Below are 12631 nucleotides of genomic sequence, written 5' to 3'. Positions count from 1 at the left end.
ATTTTTTTCAAACTTGCAGTTGGCTAATGCTTTACAGTTTATGGGAATTAGTTTTCCATTTAACTTACAATGATTTTCTTCTAGGCGAATCTCAAAAATCACTTGGTCACCATTTTAGAATCAGCCACATTCTGGTGTCAAGCATAATACCAAGTGTATGCAGGACTATATACCAGGTGTTGCAACCAATGTATATGCGCTTCCCATCTACACAGTGAATGGAAGGAAGTTGCGGAGGATTATTTCGCACAGTGGAATTTCCCCAATTGTATTGGTTGGTGCATTGAATGGAAAACGTGTACATGTTGCCAAACCACCTCATTCTGGCTCAGAATTCTATGATCATAAAGGTCATTTTAGCATCATAAAGATGGCATTAGTCGATGCTGAAATGATGTTTGCCCCCAAGCAGAAAATATATAAAATAACAGGATAAAGCTATACTTAAGGTACACCACTCAGCTTTGATCCATAAATCAGAAAAAATGAAATAGGAACCACAAAGTCATTTTACCTATAACTGATGCATCCAATTTATCAAACAATGACAGATTTTTACATATGTTGCCAAATATTTCCAAACTATCGAATATTAAGTCTTTGTAATATATTACATTATTCTGTTGTGGTTTTACTGTGTATAACATGACATCACTATACTTTTACAAAGTTTTTAAACCAAAAGTATATGAACATACGCAAGTTTGCAGACTAGGATCAGAAAGCATGCATGCCTGTCTTCCTGTTTAAGCAATAGCATGAATGAGAAAGGTAAGCAATGGCATGTATGCTTATCTTTCTATGCCTAAGCAATCATAACACAAAAGTATGAATATTGTAGTCTTGTTGGAGATACTAATATCTGAACTAAAATAAGGTTTTATTATACAAACGGACATAGCGCCTCAAAATTATAAACTAAGTCGACGTTAAATAGTCTAAATAGACGTTGCCTATGCTAGGTTCTTGGTGCCCCTAAACTGGTATATTAAGAGACTATAATGTACCTATGTCCGAAACTAGAATTTGACTTAAAGCAGAATGAATGAAAATGTATACAACCTTACCTGCTAAAATATTTGTGAGCTCCCCGAAATCTGTTTGGAGAAGGGTTATATCATTATATGCCTTCCTCTTCAGTTTTTGCTTCGAGTAATATGCATCTTTGTAGTCCCAAAGGCAACAATGCCGTTGTATATTTTCAAATAAAAATTCCTCTAAGAGGCGTGACCACAGAGGTGATATACTGGAACACTCACTGCTTGTTCAAACATGACAATGGAGCGAGCCGCGGGGCTGCAAGGGGTACGATATAAACAAACATACGAACAACTGACGCTCATCAAAATTGAAATAATGAATGCAAAATAAGAACTTTGACCGTAACAGCATAGTATGTTATGTATAACTTTCTATTGCAATTGTTTCACAATATCGATATTTTCATTGTACTTAAATAAAACAAATATTGAATATAGATCTTGATTTGAAGAGAAATGCGGACTGTTACATTCAAGCGAAAGCATTACTTTTCGTTTGACTAACAAAAGGCATTACGCTAGGATAAAACGACAGAAGTGAGAAAGTACACGGAAAAAGTACTTGTGTGGCACGGCCTTTAACCTAAGAAGCTCTTTAAGGTGAGACCATTTGATTTTACACATAGTTAATGGCGACAACAATCTCGTGGGCAAACGGTGTCGTTCGTAGGCAAAACAGGATTGTTTTACATGTGGAATTACTTATCGGTAAGAATGAATGAAAGCAACACCATAAATCCCTGAAAATAGACTAGACATTTGGTTTACAAGTTGTCCACGATAGACGTATGATAAGGATTGAGAAATTCCATTGTGATGGTGTACAAGGACAAATCATTTTTGTGATATGGGTGGAAGGCATATGAGTGAAGACAAACAGAGTGTACTGCATGTACAGTGCATGGACCATAGGGGGACGAGAACCCCACAGCTATAGCCAACCCCAGACGTACCTTTCTCCCCACGTTCTATGTAATAATTTCGCCTTGGAACTCTTAATCCCAAAATTCAGCAATTCTACAACCAGACGACCTCAACTTTAACAGCCCTTTTAGCCTCTCCTTTGTTATATTCAGTTGCCTCCCCTGGGGAAGGAAGCCACACCACAATACGACAAAGTCCAACACCCATTAGGGAAATCACCAGCTTAAAAAGAAAAAAAAAATACACTTTTCATTCTCTCTGTATAATTACTGTCCTACTCTGATGTGGCTTTCTCTACTCACTCCTAAGAGAAGTAGCTTTACTTCATATATCCTGAAGCGTTTGGTATATTCGAAAGGTCACTCCCTTTCTTCCCAATGTATTTTCATTCCTCCCTTGTTGTCCACTACTTCATCACAGTCAGTATACATGATAACATCATCCCTTTTGCCACGATCTTCTATGAGGGACACATCTGTCTTCATTCGTCTCCCTTGGAGATGAATGAAGAAAGATGTCATCAGCTGCTTCACATACTTCATTCTCAACCATAGACACTTCATTCTCAGCCATAGAAACTTCATTCTCAGCCATAGACGCAAACTATTGTATATTTACTTTACACTGCCCCTCCCTGTAGTATACAGCAGTTGCAGAAAATTCATTTACATGTAGGTGAAAGAAGTATATAACACTGCCATATGTAATGCCCTAGTGGATCTCTTTATTGTCTAGTACATTTGCAACGCACTTATTACTTGTGGCGGTAGTTGATGTGCGGACAGAGCTAGGCTAAGCTTTGGCAACCCTGATATCATTGCATGTCTTGTTATTTCACATAAATAAGAACCTGTTTGCCTGCCTGTGACGTGCGTGTGAACCTAGGGACAGACTGTATCTAACCCAAGTACTGACAGCGGAAGTGTGGAGCTGACCTTAGCCCGAAAGGTCAAAGGTTAATCCCGGCACGTATGATTGTCCATAGTGTAAAAATGATTGCAAGCGACATTTGATTTAGTGCAGGGTAGCCACGTGGTCACACTCACATATTTTCCATCCTCCGTCATACACCTAATCCTTATATACATACTTATCACCTTAGGATTTCTTGCTTCAATTTCTTGCATCAGTTTCCTGATATCCGTATTTTTTTTTCTTTGTGTGTGTGTGTGTGTGTGTGTGTGATTTACTCAAGTAGAACCAACGGGCCAATCATTTCACCTTCGTCAGCGTAAACAAGGAAGACGGCGTTAACTGTTGGCGGAATTAAGGCTATCAACTTTAATTCTATGTTGTACACAACATAGAAAGGCCAAACGTGCTAAGATGTGTATTTTGGTGCACTCATGGTTGGTGCATCGAGAATTGTAAGTACATAATACAAATGTAACACTAGTGAGCTTAGAGAACTCTTCTCTAAGCTCCATCATTGTACTGTAAGGTCTCATCTTTAATGATTTCGTAGCTCAGATAGGACATGCAATGTCCTATAAACAACGTTGGGACTTTACATATACATTAAGGGATTTCTCGGATGGGCATGCCCACGCTGGAGTGGATGCTACGGAGGTCATTTGGGAAGTGTATCAGCCGCTTAGGGTTTACAAACCCACCTGAAAAGAGTGTAAATAAAACAAATGACATATTTGTGATTGTCAGGGTTAGTATGATAAACGCAGGCTTCAATATTTCCGAAAATATGGAATAGAATTATGAGATAATTACACCGTTAACTGTTTTGAACTATCAAATAGATACACTCACCATATAAACGAAGCGGTGTTTTACCACAACACAAAAAGTGACATATAACTTGAAATAATAAATAGATTATTTGTGCCCATGATATTCAATATGTAGAAAACGATTTGGGGTTCATTCATTTAATAGTTTTCAGCCATCTTGATGAAACCCAATTCCGAATTTCCCGGCGCCGTAAGTTGTCTAATCAAGAGATAATGGGCTAATGATTGAGTTTGCTGTCATGAAGTGGCAGCCCCACTCCGGTCTCCATGGTAACCGACGTCACACCTATCGCTTGCCAGCCTCTCAGGCGTGAGTATTATTTTGCTTTATTTCGTAAAGGATAGCAAAATCCTGGTGTTGGTAAAAGCAGGTGCCGTAATGTTTAGAGAACTTTGTTATGGATTATATAATTTTGCCCTACAGAAACTATGAAATGAGCTGAATTCTTCTCTAGAAAATTAGGAATCAAGTCTAACTGCACTTGTATATTTAACGAAAATTACGGTTGTTCATGAATTTGGACTGAAATTGATAGTTTTGTGAACTTACTTTCAGTTCACCATGTCTATGTGTGTGTATCTAAGCCCAAACAACCTTTGCGTAGGTTGTGAAAGAATAAACAAAAAAAGTAGTGGTTTGAGAGAATATTAGTAATGCAGTTGGGGTGTTTGAGGTCCGTTATACCGTTCGTATCATCCTTGCCACCATTGCTCTACTTTTGTCTTTGTCTTCATCATCAACACTATACACGTATACTTAGAATAGCTGTCGAAGAATAGGTTAAAGGAAAATGTCAGATGAGGTGAACGGGAGAGAAAGGTATTGAGGCTGGCCAGTGTGGCGCTATATACACCACAGACATGGAGGCGATGGCTTTGTAGAACTGACTAGGTTACAGGCTGCTCCATGGGCGGTGCGGCGCACAGTGCATAGGGGAATCATGCGTCTGGCATGATTGCAGGTTGCTAAGTGATAGGCGAAGGATTCAGGTGAAAACGGAGAGATGGAGGTAATTAATTCATTATATCTTTCAGCAACAGTAATTGTGAAGATACGAGGTGAGTGCTACGCGCTAACCTTGTCCAGTGACAGTATATCTTTGCAGATAATTTAGTTAAGGGGTTGTCTGGCATCTGTATATGACTTAATGAAGGCGAGATGATGGGGCATGTATGTAGTAGGTCCCTCATACAGTCCATCCAAATATCTCCTTCCCTCTGCCTCCTTACATCACCCACTCTCTTCTCCTGCCCCACCTACTTATTGACCGTAAGTAGAACGCTTCCCTAGTTAAGTTACCCGTCTGCTAGCAGTACTGGCGTACGGCTGCCGTTCTGATTTAGATATTATCTTTCTTGGATGATGTAAATCTAGTCCTAAAGAGATACAGTTGATGTAAACTTTCTTTACAAAAACGTCTTATCCAAATGCGCTTTCAGTAACTCATATCCTTTTGCCCTGGGGACTCCGCAGAGAGGAGTCCTTTGTCCGACACTGATGGTAGCCTACTGTGCTCTGTTTCTGTTGATGACGTCTGTTTTAGCATTTCCATACGCGAGAGTTCAAGTTCTCTTGGAGCAGTTCACACAGCCCTCCAGGCGGTGTGGTCGTTTCATTTAAAGCCTCGAGTGATGGTGATTATGTTTAGGAGTGAGATTTACCCGCTTGTGCTTCTTCGTCACCTACAGTGTGTGCGTGCCCTCTGGCATGAAGATTGGAATAAGTATTGACACTGACTGGGAATTGTACCATTGTATGTGCGATCTTTCTTCGTTTATCATGCCATCCACCTGTCTATGGCTGACCCGCAGGTTACGCTTCTTGATATTGTTCAAATCAAAGCTGTGAGACGTATCTAAGGGTGTCTTTTGTCGGTTGAGGTTGTAAACATGAGACCTAAGGTTGTATCTCCCTCAATCACCTGACTTTATCAGCGGCCATTAGTGCCAGTTTTAGTAATAAGGGTCCCAGAAGCCCCGAATCCACTCCCAGTTTTGCACAACACTACCTACATGTTATCAGTGACCCCAGCTCACTGCATGAAATAACCCGCAGATGACCCCAGCTTCGGTTAGCACATAGTATGGAACTTACCCCAAACACATCCTGCACCTCTGGAACCCCGGCGCATCAGACTTATTAAAGCTGATCATGTTCAGGTGTCAGCTTGGCCAGCTAACGATGGCTGGGTTAAGTATATGACCATATAGGTATGGCGCTTATCATCATACCTGACAATACCCTGGGTATATATACTGATGGATCTTTGTGAGGGCCAACGGTAGGACCGAACCGTTGGTGCGGCTTATATTGTGCGCAGCGACAACAATTTCATCCACATTCAGAAGAAAGAACTAAGCTTCACCCCGAGCAATCCTCTGCAATCCTCTCTCACCCCAGACCAGCTCTTGCAACTTTACCGGGCGAGAGTTCCCTGCGGGGAAACTGTTTTTTCTTTCACTTCCGGGTTATTGAAGCATATGATAATGCCCTACATATCCTGTTTCTGGGGGATACCTTCACCTGTTGGACAAAACTCAGGAGCATGTTGCTAATCTTGCTCAACATGCTTATCTGTTCCCAGGCCCCTCCCACCAGACTTGGCCAAACCACTTTGGGCAAAGCCTTTGTTCGTACCGATCTCAAAGCAATGGCACGGGATAGGATTTTAGACCTCTAGCGAGGTGGTGAAAGACCCCGGTGGTCATATTATTAAATATGATCGCTTCTGGTTAAGAAACATCGGTATGAAAAACACAGGAATTGTACATACTTGGCAATGTGGTATTGTGGCTGCCAGAATACACTTAGGGAACAAATATAAGTGGCAAGGCGCGTGGGACTATGATCCTGAGAGAAACACTTGAACATCACACGATCGTATGTCCTAATATCAGTGTTTTCAGGTCTCAAGGTCTGCTGTGTCGAGACCTCGTGAGTGCACCTGCTTGTCTCTACCTCCCGTCATCTCACTCTGTGCTATACCAACATCATCAGCGAAATGACTCCACCCTCCTCCGATGGGATGTGAACCCTCCAGGTTGCAGGGCACACATGTGTTCTCCATTTACCCATGTGAGTGGGTTTAATGGGGGCTCTCCTGTCACCCATATGTCTTTAAGGTACAAACTCACAACATTTCTGTGTTTGCCACCACCTATTCAACCGTCAGTAGTACCCGGTATTCTGCAAAGCATGGACCATGTCTTTGATATGACCTCAATCTCCCTTTGAACTTCGGCTGTATCACTGTCAGCCCAGCTTTACCCTGAACACTGTTCACCCAGTCTGTGATGTGTTTACGCTCGCCATCCAAATGTTCGTACCTGCACCCTAACGAGCCCAGGTGCTCTGTTTACGTGTGTCCTGCGTTACCTTGTGTTATACCAGTGACTTCAGCGCTGTTTGTCCCTCTGTGTGCAGGACGAGGGCACCCTTGGTGTTCCTAGACCCATATGGACTCTTGTCCCTCTCACATGTCGTATGGGTTGTACCCCATCGTAATTGCCTCCACCAAATCCATCGTCATGTACCCTTCACTCATGGCTTTTTTCCTATGTATATTCCAAAGAAAAAAAAATAATTTTGTAATTGAGAATTTAACTCCTGTACTAAACAGATGATTGTTTCCTTTTGAATTTTCGAAAAGGTTTATCTTTATATCATATTGTTTGGTTTGTTATGATCAAATGATATTGTCCTGGAGACTAGTTTTTTCATTTGGTTTTAAGTAGATCACATGTTATACTTTAGGAAAGAAAGAGAAACTGACAGCCTTTAAGTGTGTATGGATTATTGCATACTATATTGTAGCTCTTCTATCCTGCTCGGGGATGATCACATCGAGGAGGTCATGTCTCTGTGACCCATCCTCATGACTTTATATTTGCCCGGGATGAACTCTCTCATGGTCATGGACCCCTTGCAAGGTGATGGATGCCATCCTCCACCCTTTTTCACCTCCCTCGTGACATTTGCTCACTTACACACACACACACACACACACACACACACACACACACACACACACACACACACACACACACACGCTGCCCACCATCATCCTGCGGATCACTATATATAACAGTAACAATTTTCTCATTACAGGAACAGCTGGGGAGCGACGGTGTTGCTTCTGTCCCACAGGTGAGGCATTGTTGTCTTAGTGGTGGCACTGGTGAGGCACCCACCTACTCCCCTCCATTTGTCAGGATTCGAACCCAGGAGCTTTTGCGTGGTAGACAGGAACGCTAAACAGCTAGGCTACGATCGTCCCTAATATGGAAAAAGCTGTTCGATTACCATTAATCGAATACCCTTCGTCTCACAACGGGGTCCACACCGGTCAAATCCACATCAGTTGGCGGGTGGAACATACACAGGATTGATCAGCTACGTCGAGGAATGGACAGATGTGAGGTAATGGACTTGTGAAGCTGTTTGTGCACTGAGGGAGGAGGGGGGTTGTTAGTGACGTATATATCAAGGTTATGACGTGGCACGGAGGAGGTCAAGTGTCCAGTTGACGGGGAAGGTCGTGTGTGGTTCATAGGGGTCGTTTGGGCCCCTGCCAACTGCTAGGGTCTGGTGTTGTCACGTAGGAGGGTTTTGATGATATTGCCCACAGCTGGCAGGTCATCACAATTGTTAATAACATGGTAGACATCACTGCTCGTGGCCGAATGCATGTAACATAGCAGGCTTCTTCCATCCTGGTAAATAGTAAGTAACAGAGTTCGCTGATCCTGGTAAAACACAGCAGGCTTTATCTATCACGTTGTCTTGTATGTAACACAGCCTCTATCTATCACTAGTATATGGTAAATAACATAGCCTCTATCCATCTCTAGTATATTGTAGATGACATAGCAAAGGTCGACTGTTATAGCATATACACAAAGCAATTTCTATCTGTCGTGATTATTTTTTTTCCACCCCACTTCCTTAACAGGGAAGTGCACATCATCGTAAATTACGTAAATTTCTAAGAAATCTTGTAAAAAAAATAAAAGATTTTTTTTTTTTTTTTTTTTTTTTTTACTTGAGTCATGCGACGGAGGAGTTGGTGAGAGGTTGGTGTAAATGCGGTGCCTCGGGTAGGGTCGGTGGTACAGCCGTTCGAGTAATGAGGGCAGGTCAAGGGTCGTTAAGGGTTTTACGAGTGGAACCACCATCTCCTTTCCTCTCCCCCTTAAGCCCCTTCCTTGTCGGAGGTCAGGCGAGGTCCCGATGGGTCGTGAGGTTTCTCTCTCTCTCTCTCTCTCTCTCTCTCTCTCTCTCTCTCTCTCTCTCTCTCTCTCTCTCTCTCTCTCTCTCTCTCTCTCTCTCTCATAGGATCGCTTTCGTCGATGTCATTTGTACAATCTGTCTGCGGGGGAAAAAGAAATGATAAAGAAAGAAATGGACCCATATGGTGGACGTCCGCCGTCTCCCAGGAATAGCAGTCGATGTCGTAAAGGGCGTTCATTTGAGGGATTTGGAGAGGCGGTGGAGGTGGAGGGAGGGGATGATTGAAGAAGGGGAGGCCGGAGGGTGGGGGCGTGGGAGGAAGTTAGTAAACTTTTTACCGCCAGCAGCCTCGGTGCCATTTTCATCCCGCAGAAGGATTACGAAGGTCACAGTGGGTCTTTGCCAGACCCCAAGTGATTTATAACGTTTCGATGTGACAAAGTTGGATCAGAGCTTATAAAAAAAATTGCAGCCGATCCCCTATAGTGAACTAAGCTTATCCTCTGCGTACACGAAGTCGGACACGATCTCAGAATTTCAGGAATCGTCTCTCCAAGTATAAGGTCTTATGTCAAGAGTAATACGGACGTCTTCCAGCCAAGATATCTTGAGTGTACTTGAGGAATACGGACGTCTTTCAGCCAAGATATCTTGAGTGTACTTGAGGAATACGGACGTCTTGCAGCCAAGATATCTTGAGTGTACTTGAGGAATACGGATGTCTTCCAGTCAAGATATCATGATTGTTCTTGAGGTATACAAACGTCTTCCAGCCAAGGTATCTTGAGTGTACTTGAGGAATCCAGGACGTCTTCCAGCCAAGATATCTTTAGTGTCCTTAAGGAATACAGACGTCTTCCAGTCAAGATGTCTTGAGTGTACTTGAGGCTGTCTGGAAGGACCTTGAGGAGGGGCTTTCCAGTGCCTGAGGCTGTCTGGAAGTGTTAAGCTTTGTGCAGATCCATGATAAAGGTGTCTGTGTATAGTAAAAGATGTCGTCCTCTTTTGTTCCATGTCAGTGATGGATGGTGAGAGTCCATCCCTGGAACACTGTATTTCGTACTATAGATGGATGGCGAGAACACAATGTTCCATACTTTAGATGGATGGAGAGAGTGCCACCCCTGGAATATTGTGTTACCTACTGTAGATGGGTAGCGAGAGAGCCCATCCCTGGAAGACAGTGTTCCATGCTGTATATAAGCAGCAAAGAAACACATGGAAAACTGTCTTGTGTGGTGTCAACTGCCACTGGACCAGGTAACACGTTACCCGTGGGTATTATTCGGTATGAGGTAAGTGGGATGATCCACGTTCCATGGAACGGATTTTAAGACTCTGTTTCCATCTCTTTGTTCCTCTGACATGAAGAAACCCTTTGTGCTATTGTCTGGCAACTCTTGGAGCGAATTCTTTGTCTCGGGCCTTACTCGTGCAGGAACCCCATTTTCTCTACCTCTTCCCTATGAATCTATGTCTCTCCTCCATAACCTTTCCCCTCTTATCTCATTCTCTTCTCCTGTCTCTCCACGGCGGACAAGACAGGTCTTATGGCGATGATTAACCCCCCCCCCCCCCCTTCCTTTCCCCTGGAAGGTCACAGATGTTGAAACGCCCGTCTTATCGCCAGATAACACGCGATAACTCAGGTTAATGGCCCCTCGTATCTTCCAGGAATTGCTGTGTAGTTCTCCATCAGAGAACACAAAAAAATGTTTCCGTCATTCACATTTCACTGTTGAGTAATTAAGGCGGCGGCACCAGGTGGCCTTAATTGAGGTCATTACCGCCACGGTTCTTACATGGTCAGGTGAAGGAAGAGGGCCATTATTGCTGGCGTCCCACTAGTGGATACTGGGATGGTGGTGTGGTGGGGTCATGGTGGTGTGGTGCAGTGGTGGGGCCATGGTGGAATGATGGGTTGAGTTGGTGTGGTGGGGTCTTGGTGGTATGGTGGGGTCATGGTGACGTGGTGCAGTGGTGAGGTCATGATGGAATGATGGGGTGATGATGTGGTGGGGTCGTGGTGGTATGGTGAGGTCATGGTGACGTGGTGCAGTGGTGGGGTCATGATGGGGTGATGTTGGTGTGGTGGGGTTGTGGTGGTATGGTGGAGTGGTGGGGTCATGGTGGTGTTGTGGGGTTATGATTGAGTGGTGAGGTCGTGGTGTGTTGGTGGTTATGGCTAGTGGTATGGTGGAGTGTTGGGTCATGGTGGTGTGGTGGAGTGTTGGGATAATGGTGGGGTGGTGGAGTGATGGCGTCATGGTGGTATGGTGGGGTGATGGGGACGATGGCTGGGAATGGTAGGTCGACAGTAACATTTAGAGTAAGTATCAGTTCACCTTGAAAGGTTGTCCTTGTCTTTGTAATACATAGGAAAACGTTGTACTTACACATGTAATTTATATGTGTGTGTGTGTGTGTGTGTGTGTGTGTGCGTGTGTGTGTGTGTGTATTGACAAGTAAAAATTCTCCCTGCGACATTCTGGTCCGTCCTCTGGTAACCTTGGCAAGGCCGAATGATCATCCTCGCGCTCACGTACACACACACACACACACACACACACACACACGTTGACGGTAAAATAACAAAAGGCTATGAATAATAGCCCAATTGGCGTAAAGATGGTGGTGGAGTGTGGCTCTGGTGAAGGTATATCATGACGAGAACCCCGGTTCCGACACAACAAATCTGTTCGAAGATCTACAAGATCCACGGATGTCAAAGTATAGTACATCGTACCGTGCAACAGGGAGCTAGGAATCTACAGAGATAATACACAATGAATTTCTTATGGAGCAGCACAGAGCACGACGTCCGACCTAAAAGGACGTCTGGTCCAGCCCTGTCTTAAGACGTCGCCAGAACTCAAAAAAAAAAGTGTTGCAGAAAAAGTCTGGCTGTATTAGAGAGCTCTCCACTCTCGCGAGACACAGAGGGAAGTTCGCCTCTCTTCCTGAAGAACAGAACAGTCAATCCTGTGTACAGTAAGTCTTCAGAAGAGGCTCAGAGCATAGAGGATATGGAGGTAAAAAAAGGGGTTCACGACCTCTGGAGGGCGTATTGGAACGCCTCCCCCATGTACTCTCTCCACCAATAGGGTGGGAGGCTTCTGGGAGCGATGTCCAGGCAGGAAATACCGAGTCTTGTGAATTCTTAACAACACACCACCAGCGATCGTCCTTACTCTCACAGCCTGGTCACCGATACCTGACCTTGGCGGTTGGCTCGCGAGTGTGAGTCGTCGGCCGGGGTTGTGAGAACACGGAAAGACGAGGCACGATTACCTAAGGTGTAATTGCGGAGGGAATATCTCTTTGGTAGCTTCTTGTGGTCCGGGTGATTACCGTCGGTAAGGAAGGAACGCGTGGATCATCTCTTTCCGTGTTCCCACACCTCGGTCGACGGTGTGCGCTCCAGTATCCCGCCAAGGTCAGGCGCCCGGGGGGCCAAGTAGGCTTTGAGTGCAATACTCCACAAGTTCGGCTGGTGGAGTGTTAGTCAAGAATTTGCAAGACATGTCGTCACGAGTGAAGCGAAAAAAAAGAAGTGAGAGAGAGAGAGAGAGAGAGAGAGAGAGAGAGAGGGAATATTGCCGTGATGGCAGGCCTGGCGAGTAGGGCTCACCGCATAGTCTTGTTTATTCAGTGACACCATTTCTCTCAGCCGCAACTCACCTCCTACAACT

At 44.2% G+C, this 12631-nt stretch overlaps 1 protein-coding gene across 4 annotated transcripts in view; it reads left to right on the top strand.

Annotated features, from left to right (window-relative positions):
- The window catches only part of LOC139763804 (beta-1,3-galactosyltransferase 5-like), a 189735-nt gene that overhangs the window by 32229 nt on the left and 144875 nt on the right, over window positions 1–12631 (top strand). For 2 of the 4 annotated variants that reach the window (XM_071690068.1, XM_071690069.1), the window contains exon 2: window positions 7818–7856. The exons of 1 other annotated variant lie outside the window; for it this stretch is intronic. The gene's annotated coding sequence lies outside the window, so the exon portion shown is untranslated. Of the gene's footprint in view, window positions 1–7817; window positions 7857–7901; window positions 8130–12631 lie in introns of those variants that run through there. One more of the 4 variants, XM_071690070.1, reaches the window with a different exon arrangement.

This window comes from Panulirus ornatus, chromosome 48 (assembly GCF_036320965.1).
Source record: "Panulirus ornatus isolate Po-2019 chromosome 48, ASM3632096v1, whole genome shotgun sequence".
Classification (NCBI taxonomy): domain Eukaryota; kingdom Metazoa; phylum Arthropoda; class Malacostraca; order Decapoda; family Palinuridae; genus Panulirus; species Panulirus ornatus.
Note: the sequence above shows the minus strand (reverse complement) of the source record. Positions and strands in the feature narration are given on the sequence as shown.